The sequence below is a fragment of the Eubalaena glacialis genome, chromosome X (genome assembly GCF_028564815.1).
Source record: "Eubalaena glacialis isolate mEubGla1 chromosome X, mEubGla1.1.hap2.+ XY, whole genome shotgun sequence".
Lineage (NCBI taxonomy): Eukaryota > Metazoa > Chordata > Mammalia > Artiodactyla > Balaenidae > Eubalaena > Eubalaena glacialis.
In genome coordinates this window covers 38,819,526-38,837,573 of record NC_083736.1, presented here as the reverse complement: position 1 = coordinate 38,837,573, position 18,048 = coordinate 38,819,526, and positions in this window count along the sequence as shown.

Here is an 18,048-nt window from a genome sequence, read left to right as displayed (position 1 = left end):
CTGTTTTCCATACCACAACCGAACGAACTTTCTCAGAATGCAAACCTGATCGCACCCTCCTGCATAAAATCCTTCACTGTTTCCCCATGAAAAAACAACATCTTCCCACGGCCCACCAGTCTCTACAGAATCTGGCCCCTGCTGATCTCTAGCTCCATTTCCTGCTCTCCTTCCCATTCAAGGGCCAGGCCACACCCTGCCAGCATGCCCTTCCCTTTTGCTGGTATGCCCATGGCCACTCCAATCCCCTCTGCCTCATTGGTACCTTTCACCCACAAATCCAAATCAACTCAAATGTCCCCCTCCTCCAGAAAATTTTACGAGTCACCCTCTAGACCTAGAACAGGCCTCAGAGCATCCTGTAATTTCTTTTCCAGCTCTTTTCAGAGTTTTGCATTATATATTTCTCCATGTAATTATTTGATCAATGCCAATCTCTGTCATCACAGGCTGTCAGGTCCATGGGGCAATGCCCATGTCTGTTTCCCTCACTATTTGCTCACTAGTCAGTGTCTAGCATTCAGTAGATGCTCAAACTGTTGATTGGGAAAAAGAATAAAGAAAAAAACTGAGGATTCCAGGACACAATAAGCAGATTTTTTTCATTGAATTCTCTAATAATAAATGGAAATGACCTAAAAAAACGAAAGAACCAGTTCTCATTTCATGAGGACTCTTTAAGATCTAATGATTCACAAATTCCAGTGGTAAGATCTAACTATACGTTATAAAAAGCAATGCCTACTTTCAGAACATTACTGTATCTAAAGGTCTTCCTTTAGATTCCGCCGAAGAATGTCAGCCCCTCTCTCTCTCCCCACCACTGAGCCCAACAGTACCCTAAATCTAAGGCTGAAATGGGCATGCAAATAAAAAATAATAATGAAAAACAAATGTAAGCTAAATTTTTCCAGTTCAGCAGAGAAAGGTATGGAGAGGACCAAACCCTCTCTACCCTGATTGTTCTAGTTATAGACAGAGAAAATCCAAAATCCTTCTTTTTTAAAAGCAGGTGGTAGAGAGAAATGCATTGGTTGCCAAGCTTCTAACACATTCCAAACATGTGCTAGGGATTATTCATATCATTTAATTCCACAACCATGCTGTTAGTTGGGGATTACTTATTTTATACATAAGGAAGTAAGCAAGCAACTAGCCCAAGGTCACATAACTTGATACATTGGCACAGCCAGAATTCAGACTCAAAGCAATCTGATTCTACAGCTTATCTGCCCTTTCTTAAACCATTCCATCACCCTTAAGAGAGATGCATGGAAGTGCTTCCCACCATAATCCAATTATTTTCATTTTCTCCCCCAAAACTATCTTCCCAAACTAATTTCTGAGCATTTGCAGAAAATAGGCTGGAGATAAATCTTATCCCTGTACCTTCATTCATTCTGTGCACTCATCATCTTTGACCACTTGCTAATGTTTGAAGCACTAAGATGGGGACACACACATACACACACACACTTATTTACACCGATCGCACCTCTATGCCTAGTCTGTGAGCTCCCCTGAGAACAAGGGCCATGTCTCATTCATTTTAGGAGCCCCAGTGCTGAGTATAGTCTCTGGCTCTCAATAAATCTTTGTTAAATTAAGTGGGTAAATGTGGACTAATGCAGAGATGAATAAAACATGGTCCCTGCCCCCAAGACATTTAAGATCTAATAGGAGAGAGAACACATAACCAAAACAATAACAGAAGACAGTAGTAAAAGTGTCATAGTGAGTTAAAAGATCAAGAAAAGGCTTCAAGAAAGAGAAAACTTTGAGTGGGGCCTTAAAGACTTGGTGGGGTTCCAACAGACCAATCAAGGTAAGAACAGGATTCATAGAGGGTACTCTAGGTAGACAAAACAACATAAATAGAGGCTCAGAAGAGAGAAACCCTAAATATGATCCAGGATCATCTCATCTGGATGCAGCATAGAGTGCAGATAGAAGAGATGCCTGGCAAATAGACTGGAATCAAATTAGAGAAAGGAACCTTAGAAGACAGCGTAAGGAGATTGGCAAGGGGAAAGAACAGCATTCTAGGAAAGGCTTTTTGGGAACCATGTGCAAAATGAACTGAGAACTCAGAAGAAGTCAGAGCAATCTCTATAAATGAGATGGTTAGAGCTCAGGTCAGAAGCAACTGTGCTCTCAGGCTCTCCTACCAGCCCAGAGAACTTGGACACAGTAATTTAATGCTACACCACTCTCTTCCCCAAAAGATGAATGAATACAAACAGCCAAGAATTAAATGAGCACTGGTTCTCCTAAATGTTGCAGTGTTTTGATTTTTCATCTAAACCTGCAGGTCTCTCTCTTCCTTGGTATTTATCATGAAGTTGGATGAAGCAAATGTTCCAGGGAGCTAATTCGCCTGGCATCAGCCCTTAGCAGATGACGGATGAGAGTTGCAGGACAAATATCCCCGCTTCCTTGATGAGGCAACTCTGAGTCCTACTCCACGCTATCTCCTAAAGGTCCCCACTGGGACTGAGCCCCAGTTGCCCACAGTAGTAACCTGCTGGATACTGCAACTTTATTGGCTGCCTTCTCTCTCCCGTCTCACTTCCCCACTCCACCAGTGCTATTTTCTAGGATAACTTCCCAAATAAACTATTTGACCTCAAATCCTTGTCTCAGAGTCAACTTCTGGGGGAACCCTAACCAAGACACAGGGATTCTTGGCTTCTTCAGGATGGTTAAGCTTCTACCACCAAAAGGAGGGAGACTCAGATGGTACTGGGTTCAGGGCAGTGCGGGGTTAAATTTAGCGTGGAGAAACCCCTACCCAAGGCTTGGAACACCAGACCTCCTGGGCCGACATAGGATGATGATACTCTACCAGAGGAGAGAAGGGTATCTCAGAGGCCTACCGGTCAGTCAGCCATGATGAATCAACTGACCAAATCTTTCATGTATGGTCATGGCTGCCACATTCAACAGACACAGCCAAAGAAGAATGTTGAAACCAGTATTTAGGTCCATGTGTTCTTTTCTAATCTAAATTGCTGCTCTCACATAGCTGGAGCTTCCCCCAAGGCCTTTTATAGAAGCATCCTAAAGGGCTGGGCTACCATGGACTGAAAAAGAAAGAGAAAAGCAAGTAGAGCTTGTGTGTGGAACAAAAAATGACTCTTCTCTTAAAACAGAAACTTGACATAAGAAGGAGAAGTGCCTCTGAAAGGGAACTCAGCACCTAAGTGGACTAGGAGGCATTTCGGAGTCAAGCCTTTGCTCTGGCCCAGAATCATAGTCAAGTTCTCCATATGCCCATGGAGCTCAACAAGTAAGGGAAATACCTCATTGCAACTCAGGAGGTAACATTCCTAAATCACATTAAGCTAAATGGTGCTAAAACATCCATCCAGTCCTTCTCTTGGCAGCAGTTCAGAAGACAAGGTGTCCTTCTAAATGACTAAAAGCATACATGTGCATATGGGTGCCCTCCCTCCTTCTGATTTAAAAGCTACAGGCTTAGCATCTTCTCTGAGTCTTGCTGTCTGTCATGGTGTTAAATTAGGTCTTCCTGCCCAAACACAACATTTAGTACATTTCAACTATCCAACAAAAGAAGGCAGTATATTTTCCTATTGAGAAGGCAGTATTCAAATACACTAAATCTCTAAGCCATTGGTGCCCTTTAAGACTTGGCGAACCAGAGTAACATCTTGGTTGAATAATATATCAAGGGACAAATTCCATATCTGGTATTTTGAACATACCAGCCATGAGACAACACGATCCAATAGAAAGCATTGAATCAAAATATTTAGATGATTAACACAAGAATTTGGCATAGAGATCGCCAGGAAAGAAGCATGCAATTTTAGATCATCTTCCATCTACTTACGGCATGTAAATGGTTACTTGTTTAATTTCCTCCAAAGAAAGCCATAATGCCAGTGACTAAAATAGACAGTAACTTTGGAATCCAGTGCAGTGAAAAAAAGACCACGACCAAAAGTCATTTAAGGCATAGCGTGCAAGTCAGCGTAGATGGCATACTGTGTAGTTGTAAAGGCACAGAACAGCTGTAAAAACTCTGAAACCGGATTATTATGTCGCCTTATTTTAAGACAAGCACACACTGAAGCCCATGGGCTTATAGTTTGGGGCAGAGTTCTAGAATGATGCCTCAAATCTTTCTGATATATTAGTCATCCAATTAAATCAATGCCACATTATGGAATAGGAATTTGACTTTCCATAGAACTAGATGAACGCTGCCTGTGACTGGGTGGCTCACACAGATGAAGGAGGTCCAGTCACAGGTTTGACCCCCAGATAAGTCAGTTAGCCCTGCTCCTCTCTGCTTCACAGAATACTCGCCCATTTCTCTTACCTCCCTGCCCTGCCCTTCAACCGCTTTTCTTTGCTCCCTATCAACCTGCCCCCACCACCTCCTCCCCCAAGACCTGGACCTTGGCCTTCCTCTCTTTCATCTTCCCATTCTTTCTCCAGGGTATGATCCTCTCATATATCTTCAATCTCCACCTAATAAGTGATGTCTCCCAATCTTTCTCTGGGTCCACGCTGCTAGTTACTTTAGTACATCTGTCCCACAGCATCCTAGCAACAAAATATCTAAAAGTAAATTTATTGTTCTCTCACCTCAAATTCTCTTTTTAGACTTCCCATCATTAGGATTAAGATATTTGAGCTATACATGTCCCTTCCCTACTCTTTCCAAATTCCCACTCCTGACCAAGCCCACATCAACTCAAACGGAAATTACTGGGGAAAAAACCCTCTAACCCCTTTCCCTGCCTCTACATTCTTCCCACTTACATCTGATACTAAACATCCAAACTCATTAGCCAATTCTTGCACATTGAATTAAATCCAAACATATTTTCGTCTTCAGAGCTAACCTTTCTTGTGTACCCAATGCATAGGACTAACCCTCACTGCATGCAAGAAAAGCTGGTTGTCATCCCTCACACAAGTACTCTCTCCTACTGATGATTATGGACTTTGAGGGAGCTCCCCACCCCTACCCACCCACACTATGAATCTGGCTTCTTCCCTTCTCTAGTTGTACAACTTTGGACAAGTTATTGAACTTCTGAGTCTTAACTTCCTGACTTGTATGTAAAAAAAAGAAGAGGTTAATTATACCTACCTCACACTACTATTTATTGAGGTATAATTGACAAATAAAAGTTGTATATATTTAAGATGTACAAAGTGATATTTTGATATATGTACACATTGTGAAATGATTATCACAATGAAGCTAATTAACATAACCATCACCTCTCATAGTTGCCTTTTGGTTATGGTGAGAACACTTAAGATTTACCTTCTTAGCAAGTTTCAAGTACACAATACAGTATTATTATTATTTTAAAATATTTATTTATTTATTTATTTATTTTGGCTGCACCGAGTCTTAACTGTGGCACACGGGCTTCTTAGTTGCAGCATGAGGACTTCTTAGTTGCGGCACACTAACTCTTAGTTGCAGCATGCATGCGGGATCTAGTTCCCCAACCAGGGATCGAACCCAGGCCCCCTGCATTGGGAGCGTGGAGTCTCACCAACTAGACCACCTGGGAAGTCCCAACAATACAGTATTATTAACTATAGTCACCATGCTGTGCATTAGATCCCCAGAACTTATAACTGAAAGTTTATACTCTTTGATCAACATCTCCCCATTTTCCCTATCCCCCAGCCCCTGGCAACCACCATTCTACTCTCTGCTTCTGTGAGTTTGACTTTAGATTCCACATACAAGTGAGATCATGCAGTGTTTGCCTTTCTCTGTCTGGTTTAGTATTTCGCTTAGCATAATGTCCTCCAGGTTCATTCATGTTGTTGCAAATGGCAGGATTTCCTTCTTTGTTAGGGCTGAATAATATTCCATTTAATACATAATCCACATTTTCTTTATTCATTCATCAACGGACACTTAGGTTATTTCCAACAACAGTATTGTTTTGAGGTTGGAATGAGTTAACAAACATTAAAGTACTTAGCAGAGCATCCAGAAAATTAGTTTCCTTCTTTCTTTCATCATCTTTTCCCCCATATCCCAACCTCCCTTAAAGCTGAGCTCAAAGCCCACTACTCTTGGAAACCTTTGCTTGGTAATTCCAGGCTCGTCTGGTCAGGTTGTCTACTCCCTGTCAGGTAGGGTTGTCACATAAAATAAGTATACACTTATGCTTTAAAAATTATAAAATTATAAAAATTATAAAAAGTATATTTGGGACTTATACTAAAAAGTATGCATTATCTGAAATTGAAATTTACCTTATTTTTATTATCCTTATTTTATTTGCTAAATTCGGCAAGTCGCCTTTCAGATATGATTAGCCTTTTCTATTTTGAAGTGTTCTGTAAATCTTTCAGGTTCTAGTCTGCTTCATGACTGGAAGCATGTCTTTTACTTCCTTTGTATTTCCCACAGCAGCCAGCCTATCTGTGTGCCCGGCCCATTTTCCAAGCCTAAGGCAAGACCGCCTCCTCTGTGAAGACTCTCAGGTTATTGCAGCAACCTGCTGAGACTATTACGTCTTCAATAATAGCATATTTCTCATGTGGTTCATTTTGCAGTGAATCTGTTGCTTTTGTTACATTTCCTATACTAGGATGTTGAACTGTTACTTCACTTTTCATGTGGTTATTTCTTATTATCCTGAATCAGTCAGAGTATTTTGTTGTCAGCAACAGAAACCAACTCTAACTGATTTAAATGGAAAAGGAATTTATCAAAAGGATATTGGGTGACTCACAGCAAGGCCCAGAGGTCTGAAGAACCTGGCTCAAAACAATACACTAAATTTCTCCACAGACCAGAGAGGATTTTGCTGCTAACATCCCCCAGCACCGGACACTACCACTGTACCACCTGTACTGCTCTCTGGGAAGCCGAGGGTCCCCCGCCCTGCTTCTCTGAGCCACTACTTCCAGGTTCAGTGTGGATGGAATGTTTCTGAGTCATCACATGCCCATGCTCTACCTGCAAGAGAAACTAGAAAAGTATATATCAGGCATTTTTAGTTTTCCTAGTGGAAGGTAGACCTTTCCTAACACCAAGACTCATAAAGTGTGGACTTCACCACACATAAGCAGGGGATTGAGAGGCTGAGTGGCAAAAGAGACTAATTGATAAGGCTTCTTTAGAGAGGAGACCATATCGCCACTAAAGTGTCCAGAACAGCATTTTGCACAGGAAGTAGCCAAAAAATATTTATTGAATGGATGATTGATACTGGCCACTAAAAATACGTTACTGATTTTTAAAAACTCATTGCAGATCCAATCTGGGGGATATTTGAAAGAGTTACATTGTGCATTCAATTGCCTAGATACTGTCATTATGAAGATGAATAAAGCAAACTCCCTAAGCTCTAGGATCTTCAAGTGAGGAAAGCCTACTGGGCAACATTTACAATGTGATCAGGTAAATGCTCAGAGGTAGGAAAAGGAGAAGGTACTAGGGGAAATCATATAAGAAAGGCTCTAGCTCAGGGCAGGGGTGGGGTGAGGCAGCTGCACAGAGGAAATAACACTGGAGCTCAGTTTGAGGGGAGGGGGTGGGTTTGTCCATCTATATGGTGAACCTGAAACCGTGCACCTCAGATTAGGACTTGAACCCCTGTGCCGAGACTCGAACCTGGCCAAAACCCAGATTGGGACTTGAACCCACACGGCTGGGACTCAAACCTGGTCAAAACCCAGATTGGGGCTTGAACCCACGTGGCCAGGACTCGAACCCGGCCGAAACCCACAGTCTTCCAACTGAGATCACACACCTGGTTTCAGGACTTAATGAAGCTCAGGTTCTTGATGTCTCATCGCAGAAAGAATTCAGTGAGAGACAAAGTGATAGGTAAGAAGTGGATTTATTTAGAGAAATACACACTCCACAGACAGAGTCTGGGCCACCTCAGAAGGTGAGAAAGGCACCAGGTTACGCGGTTGTCAGTTTTTACAGGAGTGGGTAACTTCATAGGCTAATGAGTGGGAGTATGCCAGCTATTTTAGGAAGGGGTGGGGATTTCCAGCAATTGGGCCACCGCCCACTTTTTGATCCTTATGGTCGGTCTCGGAACTGTCATGACGCCTGTCGGTGTGTCATTTAGCTTGCTGAGGTGAGCATATACTGAGGCTCAAGGTCTAGTAGAAGTCAACTTGTCCACCATCTTGGGCCCATTTGGTTCTAATCAGTTTATGTCATGTCCTTAGGCTATGTCATTCTTTCAAAGGTTGTGCCCTGCTTCCTTCCCTCCTGTATCAAACCTAGAGGTGATGATGAACTGGTCACACAAGCCGAACTCAGGAAACAGTATCCACAGAGAAGAAGTGTCCATAGTGAGGGGTGAGTGGCTTAGTGGGACTTGGAGGGAGGAATGCTTTTGGTAAATACACAAAGACACACACACACAATGTCCTTTAGCGTAACACCCAATTTATGCAAATGAGATTTCAGTAGAATGTGCTAACTCAGCTGTGATATGTGACTTGGGGACAATTCCTGAGAAGGTACCAATGACCCTAGAAGTTATTTAGAGTAAATAATATTCAGGCACATGAAAAACTGCCTGAAGTGCCCAGACCTTACTTTACTTCGCAAGACAAGGTCATTGTACAAGGGTGTAGAAAGCATTACTTCTCAAGCTGCATGTAAACAACACCTGAAATGGTCTATATCCACACAATCAGATAAAAATATGAGAGCCACACATGCAGTTTTTAATTTTCTAGTAGGCACATTCAAAAAAGTAAAAAGAAGGAGATAACACTGTCAAGACGTTAGTTCTTCCCAACTTGATCTATAGATTCAATGCAATCCCAATCAAAATCCCAGCAAGTTGCTTTCTGGATATTGACAAACTTACTCTAAAGTTTATATGGGGAGCCAAAAGACCCAGAACAGCCAACACAATATTAAAGGAAAAGAACAAAGTTCAAGGGTTGACACTACCTGACTTCAAGACAAACTATAAAGCTACAGTAATCAAGATGACGTGGCCTTGGCAATAGAACAGACAAGTATATCAATGGAACAAAATAGAGAGTCCAGCAACAGGTCCACATAAATATAGTTAACTGATCTTTGGCAAAGAAGCAAAGGTAATATTATGAAGAAAAGATAGTCCTTTCAACAAATGCTGGAGCAACTGAAAATCCACATGCAAAACAATGTATCTAGACACAGACCTTATACCCTTCACAAAAATTAACTCAAAATGGATTATATACCTAAATGTAAAATGCAAAACTCAGGAATTCCCTGGCGGTCCAATGGTTAGGACTCGGCACTTTCACTGCCAAGGGCCCGAGTTCGATTCCTGGTTCGGGAACTAAGATCTCACAAGCCTCACAGCACGACCAAAAAAAAAAAAAAAAAAAAGCAAAACTATAAAACTCCTAGAAGATAACATGAGAAAATCTAGATGACCATGGGTATAGCAATGACATCTTAGATACAACGCCAAATGCACAATTTATGAAAGAAATAATCTATAAGCTAGACTTCATTAAAATTACAAACCTCTACTCTCTGAAAGATACAGTCAAGAGAATGAGAAGCCAAGCCACAGACTGGGAGAAAATATTTTCAAAAGACACATCTGATAAAGGACTGTTATCCAAAATACACAAAGAACTCAAAACTCAAGAGTAAGAAAACAAACAACCCAATTAAAAATGGGCCAACGATCTGAACAGACACCTTACCAAAGAAGACATAAAGGTGGCAAATAAGCATATGAAAAGATGCTCCACATTATATGTCATCAGGGAAATGCAAATTAAAACAATAATGAGGGCTTCCCTGATGGTGCAGTGGTTAAAGAATCTGCCTGCCAATGCAGGGGACACGGGTTCGAGCCCTGCTCCAGGAAGATCCCACATGCCACAGAGCAGTTAAGCCCATGTGCCACAACTACTGAGCCTGCGCTCTAGAGCCTGTGAGCCACAACTACTGAGCCTGTGTGCCACAACTACTGAAACCTGCGCACCTAGATCCCATGCTCCACAACAAGAGAAGCCACCGCAATGAGAAGCCCACACACTGCAATGAAGAGTAGCCCCTGCTCGCCGCAACTAGAGTAAGCCCGTGCGCAGCAACAAAGACCCAACGCAGCCAAAATAAATAAATTTAAAAAAAAAACAAACAATAATGAGATACCATTGCACACCTATGAGAATGGCTGAAATCCAGAAGACTGACAACACTAAATGCTGACAAGGATGTAGAGCAACAGGAACCTTCATTCATTGCTGGTGGGAATGCAAAATGGTACAGCCACTTTGGAAGACAATTTGGTGGTTTCTTACAAAACATACTCTTACCATACAATCCAGCAATCACACTCCTTGGAATTTACCCAAAGGAAGTGAAAACTTAGGTCCATACAAAAACCTGAACATGGATGTTTACAGCAGCTAATTCATAATTGCCCAAACTTGGAAGGAACCAAGATGTCCTTCGGTAGGTGAATGGATAAATAAACTCTGGTACATCCAGACAATGGAATATTATTCAGCACTAAAAAGAAATGAGCTATCAAGCCATGAAAAGACATGGAACAAACTTAAATGCATATCACGAAGTGAAACAAGCCAATCAGAAAAGGCTACATAGTATATGATCCCAACCATATGAAATTCTGGAGAAAGTGAAACTATGGAGACAGTAAAAATATCAATGGTTGCTGTGGTTAGGAGGGAGGGAGGAATGAACAGGTGAAGCACAGAGGATTTGGGGGCAATGAAACTATTATGTATGATACTATAATAGTAGATACATGTCACTATACATTTGTCCAAATGCATATAAAATACAACACCAAGAGTGAATTGTAGTGTAAACTATGGACTTTGGGTGATAATGATGTGTCAATGTAGGCTCATCAGCTGTAACAAATGCACCACTCTGGTGGGGGATGTTGACAGTGAGGGAGGCTGTGCATGTGTGGGGGCAGGGAATATATGGGAACTTAATGTGTTTTCTGCTTGATTTTGCTGTGGACCTAAAATTGCTCTAAAAAAGTATATTTAAAATTAAAAAGAAACAAGTGATCTTAATTTTATAATATATTTTATTTAACGCAATATATGCAAAATATTACTGCAACATACGAAAATTATTAATGAGATATTTTATATTCTTTTTATCATAATACGCCTTTGAAATCTAGTGTGTAGTTTACATTTACAGACATCTCAATTCAGACTAGCCACATTTCAAGTGCTAATTAGCCATATGCAGCTAGTGGCTACCTATCACACTGAATAGTGCAGGTCTATAGCCTATTCAAGGAGGTGAGGTTCAGTGAATATGCATTTAGGTATCTTTGTAACGTCAAATTACTATGACAGTTTTTAAATGCTTACTCTCAGTTTTTAACTTATGTCATCATGGACCAGCAGTGAATAGTTCAACAACCACATAGAATGAACCATACTTTGAGAAGCTGTGGATTAGAAACCTCCATTCTGCTCCAGATAGCAGGCATCAGTAACAAAACAGAAGAGATGATAGTCATGAATTCTTTTTTTTAATAAATTTATTTATTTTTATTTATTTATTATTTTTGGCTGTGTTGGGTCTTCGTTGCTGTGCACGGGCTTTCTCTAGTTGCGGCAGCAGGCACTACTCTGTTGCGGTGCACGGGCTTCTCATTGCGGTGGCTTCTCTTGCTGCAGAGCATGGGCTTTAGGCGCACGGGCTTCAGTAGCTGTGGCTCGCAGGCTCTAGAGCACAGGCTCAGTAGTTGTGGCACACGGGCTTAGTTGTTCCTTGGCATGTGGGATCTTCCTGGACCAGGGCTCGAACCTGTGTCCCTTGCATTGGCAGGTGGATTCTTAACCACTGCGCCACCAGGGAAGCCCAGTCATGGATTCTTAAGAATCCTTTGTTCAGGGTGGAACCAAACTAAGGCTTTAGAGAGGCTCTTATGTTAGGGAAGATTAGGAAATCAAGTACAGACATCTTTCCTACGTTTCTCTGCCACCTGGCTCCATGCAAACAGAAATTGAAAACACCAAAGAAAGCTCAGAACAGGTAGTTTCAGCTATGGATACCTACCATCAAATTTTCCAAGGGGCTTAGAAATGGATAAACAGAGCTTAAAGTGAGATTTGAATAGGTAAAACAAAAATCAATTATTTTCAAATATAGGTTTGAATGGAGACAAATAAAAGAATTCTCTTAAGTAACAATGGCAGTTCTAGGGAAATAGCCTTGTTTATAGATGTATTAAAACCATCACAAACCTGTAAGGAGTCATTTTTCTGAGAAACAGTTCCCTTGAAAATAAATAAACAAAACTTATTTGCTCTGAAAGAGGAGGCAAAATTCACATAAAACAGCTTCAAACAGCAACTTTTCAACCTAAATGAAACAGAAAAGTTTCATCTCTGAAAACCAGTCATAACAAAGCAAATCAGTACTCAGAAAAAGAAGTTCAAAATACGAAGGAAACTTGAACAGAAAATAGAAACCAAAAGATGAAGATTTAAAAGCCCTACAAGTGACCATTAAAAGGAATCTCGGCCTTCCCTGGCACAGTGGTTAAAAATCCACCTGCCAATGCAGGGAACAAGGGTTCGAACCCTGGTCCCGGAAGATCCCACATGCCGCAGAGCAACTAAGCCCGCGTGCCACAACTACTGAACCCAGGTGCCACAACTACTGAAGCCCACACACCTAGAGCCCATGCTCCACAACAAGAGAAGCCACTGCAGTGATAAGCCTGCGCACCTCAACAAAGAGTAGCCCCTGCTCGCCACAACTAAAGAAAGCCCATGTGCATCAATGAAGACCTAACACAGCCAAAAATAAATAAATTAAACAAATAAATTTTAAAAAAAGAAATCTCCAACTGAGAATAACCAAATTTAATAGGTCCTCAGTCTACAGACTTCACAAAGTCAAGAACAAGTCAAATTACTTTCTATATATAGAGTTATGTATAGTTAACTCTTAAATAGCTAATGAATTACAGCAGTGAGTAATTTGCCTAATCAATTACCTGGTACTTGGATAATTACCCAAGAGCCAAAATCGAATTTAGAGGTTAGATTATTATAGACTAAATTGTTGTCCCCCCCCAAAGTTCATATGTTGAAGCCTTAACCCCCAATGTGACTTTATCTAGAGATAGTGTCTATAAGGAGGTAATCAAGGTTAAATGAGGTCATAAGGGTGGGGCCCTAATCCAGTAGGACTGGTGTACTCATAAAAAGAGGAAGAGATACCAGAGTTCTCTTTCTCCCTGAGCATGTACACAGAGGAAAGACCATCTATAAGGCAGGAAGAGGGTCCTCACCAGAAACAGATCCTGTCAGCACCTTGATCGTGGACTTCTAGCCTCCAGAATTGTGAGAAAATTAATTTCCATTGTTTAAACCACCCTGTGTATGGTTTCTCGTTGTGGCATCCCAAGCTGACTAACACAGTATATTTTGGAAATCCACAGTATACAAAGAGATTCCCAGATCATCTTTAGGGTCAATGAATATAATAGCAGCAAATTGACTCAGCTGCTATGATGCTGAGTGATCAAAATGCGTGTGCCATTATATCTGTGCATGTGATTCTAATGGTGATGATCAGTCACAGGGGTTTTAGGCCTAATCAATCAATAAGAACTTGGCCCTGCAAGAATTAGGAGAGACTAACACAACGTTGTAAATCAAATATACTCCAATAAAAATTTTTTTTAAAAAAAGGAGAGACCATTCCTAACAACTAAATGCTCACCATCTAGTTAGGGTGAGAAAACTAATGTGTGTAAAATACTTAATTATTCTCAATTGTGTTATTCATGCAATAGGCATTCTCCTTTTAGAGATACAGGATCAGTGCTTCCTTCACAAGAAGCTGGCAACAAAGGAATATCATTTGGTGCCACTGGTCCTGCCAGGATAGCCAATGTAGCTCATTAAAACCAAGGTGATGGGGACTTCCCTGGTGGCACAGTGGTTAAGAATCTGCCTGCCAATGCAGGGGACACGGGTTCGATCCCTGGTCCGGGAAGATCCCACATGCCGCAGAGCAACTAAGCCCGTGCGCCACAACTACTGAGCCTGCGCTCTAGAGCCTGTGAGCCACAACTACTGAGCCCACGTGCCACAACTACTGAAGCCCGCACGCCTAGAGCCTGTGCTCCGCAACAAGAGAAGCCACTGCAATGATAAGCCTGCGCACCACAACGAAGAGTAGCCCCCGCTCACCGCAACTAGAGAAAGCCCGCATGCAGCAACAAAGACCCAACGCAGCCAAAAATAATAAACATATTTATTAAAAAAAAAAACCCAAGGTGATGGTAGTGAGAATACTAATGAGATAAGAATTAATTGTGTGGTGTGCTCTAATACATTGAATCACAGAATGTCAGAACAGAACTTTAAAACTTTGGAACTAAACTTAAAGATCAAATGGTCCAAGCTCCCAACTTTACAACCCAGGCTTCTATGTTCTTGAAGAACTATTCAAGAATATTAAGTGTACATAGGCTCCACATTGTCAAAAGGAAGAAAACTTCTTGAGACAAACGCTAGAGGATGAGGAAGGATGAAGAAAAAGGAAAGTAATACATACTGAGCATCTACAAAGTGCCAAGAGACACAGTGCTAAACATCTAATGTTAGTCATCTTATTTAAATTCTCTTATGTACCCCTTAAGGGGAAAGGTGTTATTTATACCATTTTACAGATGGAAAAACAAAGGCTCAGAGTGTGTGACTTGCATAAGACGATACTATACAGATAAAATGGCCTGAACCAGTGTTCTGCCCTAACCTCTGGCCAATTCTGAAGACTTCACTCTGCTTTTACACCTCAAACACACCCCCAGCATAATTATTAAGCATACCTTCGAGTCAAAAAGATTTTCAATGTAAGCATATCTCAAAAATAATAAAGTCCCTGCATATTGCCCTTTTGAGCCAAGCAATTTAATCTCCGGTTTGCCCAGAGTATTGGTTGCTCAAGATTCCCAGCTGAGTCCTTACCAGGATTTGCCCTTGGTAGACAGGAACTGCCCAAAGTTATCCCTATTCTTCAAGGGCAGCCACATCCAAGGACTGGTCCATGGCTGTGGGATACAAATGTCCAGCCCCTTTACTTCATTTGGGGGCAACTCTGAAGAACCAGGTCAGTTTCAGAGCTCCCCGCAAGGTCAGCTGAGGCCTTTGTTATGACTACATCACAGCTCAACTCCTCCCTCTGCCCAATCCTGCTTCCCTCACTCCCTTGCAAATGCTGATCTTGAGGGCACCTCCCCACCCTAAGAAAAAATTGGGAACCTGACCTAAGAAAAATATCAGTTTTAATTTTACCAAAAATTTTATATAATGCTCCTGAAACAATGTGGAGAAAATTTTATCTTAACAGCTGCTACATAAGAATCACTCCCTACTAATGGGAAAATAAGTTGCTAAGTCCTTTGAGGGGGTGCAGGTGGGGGTAAGAGCCTCAAGGGGCATGTCTGGTTAACAAATTAGGGTCACTAATTGGCTGAGATAATAAAGGGACGTTCAAAGACCGGGGAGAACTTAGTGAGATGAAGTGCAACATGTAGGAAGAACTAAAAGGAGACCCTGGACATTGGGACATCAGAGAGAGGAAAGAGAGGAGCTTGGTGGCAAGCAAAACATCTCAAGAAGATTTCAAGTCATTTGCAATGAGATGTGCAATATCATCTCGCTCCTCTGTCTCCCCTGCAAAATCTTCAGTGAATTGAACCCTGTTTACTTAGTGTGAGTAGATTCCCCTGGGGGAGCTCAGAGAGGTTACTGTGGAGATATCTGGTACTTGGACTTCACTTTCAATGAAAAAAAGTCAAGTTATAGCTCAGGAAATGGTAACATAAACTCTAAGGAGACAGATGTACTGTGCCTCTCTGGTTGTAAGGATCTAAAGATGAAGCCCACAATCTAATTGAAAGAGAAGCTACATCAATATACAAAAAAAGGGCAAGTTAAAAACAACAGCATTCCATTTTCGCTATCAGTCTAGCAAAGCGATTTTTAATGAAATTACCAATACAGGAAAAGAAAGTGCAGAGAAATTGACTCTCCTACACTATTTGGAAGATGGTATGTTGTTACAACCTTTCTAAAGGGCAATGTGGTGATATAGAGGAAGAAGCTTGTACATGTTCATGTTCTTTGACCCAATATTGAGCCGTAAGGAAACGTATCCCAAGGAAATGATGATAAACACAAAAATTTATGTACATGAAAATACTTTGGAACATTACTTGTAGTAGCTAAAAACTACTCAACAGTGGGAAAATGTTTAAATAAATTATGCCACATTACTGAAAATTCTTTCCTCAAAGAACATTTAATGAGATGGGAAAGTACTCGTGATAATGTTAAGTGAAGATATATGTACATTAGCTTTTTACACTAAATAAATGAGAATCCAAAATGTGTTAAAAAGAAAAAACTATAAATCTTTAAACTATTTGATCCAGGTTATAATATATGTACATGTGTTAATGAGTATATAGATACACCTGTGTGTATACATATTTGTGAATTAGGCAAAAATGGGTCGTGTGTTTTTTTACAAGCAGAAAAAAAATGGCATGAAAAAGAGAAATCAAACTAAAAGGCAAAATGCAGAACAAAATCTTTGATTTTATATCCTTAAACATAAGAGTAACTTGTTTCTTCTCATTTATATTAAACAAACAACCCATTTAACCACTCAAACTAAGTACCTGCCTGGTTGTGTAAACTACAGAACTAATAAAATCATTCCTCCGTATTTTCCCAGGAAATGAAAGAAACAGTTCCTATGAAGTCCAATTGTTGGGTCATCTGATTTAACATTTCACTTAAGGAAATATGGTTATGACATCCAAAGAATAAAGAGCCTTGAATGCTGTTTTCCTGTGGACAAATCTGCCTATTCTTCCCCCAAGGCTTAACTCAGGGGTTTTCATTTCGTTCCTGGTGTGGCAAGCACTAATGGAGAAGTTGTTAGGTAGAGAGGCATGTTCACGTTGGCACTTCTGCTTTCCACTTAACTTTTCTATAAAATGTGTGAGAGTTCAGGATTTCCATAGACAAAAGGCTCATCTAGCTGATGAGCACTCTTCCCTAAAAAAAAAAGAAAAGCAGTCCTCCACAGATGAATGTGCTACCTCCTCCAGGAAAAACAGGGAACAATCACAAAAATACATTATTAGCTTTAAAACAACACTTTGTCATTCCTACCAAAAGTGGATGAAACACCGTTTCTCCCCTCCAGGACCTCACAGTCTACTAGGAAAATTAAACGTGTAAACAAGCAATTACAACACAATGAGATAAATATTATAAAGAAGTAGAGACAAAAGGTGGTGGGACCATAAGTAGTTTGCCTCTGTGTTCTCAGTGCCCAGTTCCTGACCTATACAAGGTACCTAACATATTTTCTTAGTAAATGAAAGAATGGATGGCTGAATTAAAGGATGAAGTAATTAATAGAATATGGAATGCTTGCACATGAACTTGACCTTGAAGGATATGTAGGCTGTGATAAATATAGCCACAAGATTTTGCAGCTCCTTCCATTAAAAGGTGGAGTCTATTTCCTCACCCCTTTAATCCGGATTGGCTTGTATCTTACTTTGACCAATGGAATGTAGTGGAAGTGATACTCTGTGAGTTCTAAAGCCCAGACCTCAAGGGGCCCTGCAGCTAGCTTCTACCTTTGATTTCTTTGAGTGCTCCTGCCACCATGTAAGGAAGCTAGGCTAGACCACCAAATGATGAGAGACCCGGCATCCAGAGGCAGTGCCCAAACCCCAGATATGTGAGCAAAGCCATCTTAGACCTTCCAGCCCCAGCTGAGCTGCCAGCTAACGGCTTGAGTGAGTCCAGATGAGACCACCCAGTTAACCTACGGGGTGTGAGAAATAATAAATTGTTGTTGTTTTCAGCCAATCATCTTTGGAGTGGTTTGTTACACGACAATACAAAACTAAGACTTAAGCATTAACTGGGGCAAAAAAGAAAGAAAAGGAGAGAGGAGGGAGAGAAGGAAGAAGAAAAGGAGGGAGGGAGGAAAGAGAAAAACGAAAAAAG